Source organism: Ixodes scapularis, unplaced genomic scaffold (genome assembly GCF_016920785.2).
Source record: "Ixodes scapularis isolate PalLabHiFi unplaced genomic scaffold, ASM1692078v2 PGA_scaffold1__304_contigs__length_218370807, whole genome shotgun sequence".
NCBI lineage: Eukaryota > Metazoa > Arthropoda > Arachnida > Ixodida > Ixodidae > Ixodes > Ixodes scapularis.
The window spans coordinates 42,914,997-42,916,224 of NW_024609846.1; the positions used below are offsets into that span (position 1 = coordinate 42,914,997).

Below are 1,228 nucleotides of genomic sequence, written 5' to 3' on the forward strand. Positions count from 1 at the left end.
GTGCTCTCTGCGCTTGATAGGACTAGACGGCGGATGAGCACGCACACAAACGGCGAATACCGGCTGGTCCTATCAACTGCAGAGAGCACGCCATGACGTTGTGCTTCTCTTGCTGTTTGATTGGCCCTTCGGCTCATAACATCGGCCGCGCTCGGACCGAAGCTGAAACGAAGTATAATATTACATTTGTAAAAGAGAGACCTGCGTTGTGTTTTTTGTTTGCATGTTTTAGTGGGCGAGGGATTTGATAACACCGAACATTTTGTCCAGGTAGATGCCGAGGTTGACACACCTGAATGGCAAATATGAACAGCTTCACGTCCGCGACAGGACTCGAACCTGCAGTCTTCTGATCCGAAGTCAGACGCCTTATCCATTAGGCCACGCGGACGGACGGAATTCGCACTCCTGCTGTAACGGCAGAACATATTGGCGACGTGAGCGATCGAAAGCGTCGCTGTGGTCGGCCTGCCAGGTTTGGCCAAGTGCTGACAATGACGTCAGCTAAGGATTTCTCATCGACAGAAATAAGAGGAATGTAAGAACTTCAATTTTGACGGTGTTGGCAGTGTTGCTTTGAGAGCGCTATGATTTCAGGCTTCTACCATGCCCATTAAAAACACCATCGAACTTGTAATTCACAAGGTAATGACGTCACGAAAGGTAACCGAACGAGGGCGCCACCGAAACATCTCGCCGCTAATAGGCAAATTCAAAATAACAATACAGTGGAGTAGACACTTTCACAAATTTATTGCCATCTAATAGCTCAACTATCAGACTAATATTTGTGGTTGCTGATGTAGGTTAAAATCTAGTACCTACCAGTCAACGGCAAGTTACGGTGCTCTTCGATGTAGACTTCTTTCTCTATTTGTTTCAGTTTCGGGTGTTAAAGGGACCATGAAATGATTTTAAAATCGAGTTTCATCCACCGCACGTCGTAAAAGGTGTGAAAAGAAACACAAAAACACAAAAATAGGGAGCCAAAAAAATTATTTGCTATAGAACTTTTAAAAGAAAACTGGACTCTTTTGCGACTTCTTTCCTTCGCCTGTTCACTACGATGCATCCGCGGAAATGGAGCACGTCAGCCAAATCCACGTCGCCTATTGGGTAAGAGCCTACCTCACCAGCACCGCGATCGTAAACAATAAATAGCCGGCGAATGTTTCCTAAAAGTTTTGTTAAATAATATTCAGATCCACATTTTGTAGCATAATTAGAG

At 45.0% G+C, this 1,228-nt stretch overlaps 1 non-coding gene across 1 annotated transcript; it reads right to left on the reverse strand.

Moving 5' to 3' along the window:
• Window positions 1–318: 318 nt before the first annotated feature.
• Window positions 319–391, reverse strand: Trnar-ucg. The gene has a single exon. It is a non-coding gene; the product is annotated as a tRNA-Arg (tRNA).
• Between the last annotated feature and the right edge of the window lie 837 nt (window positions 392–1,228).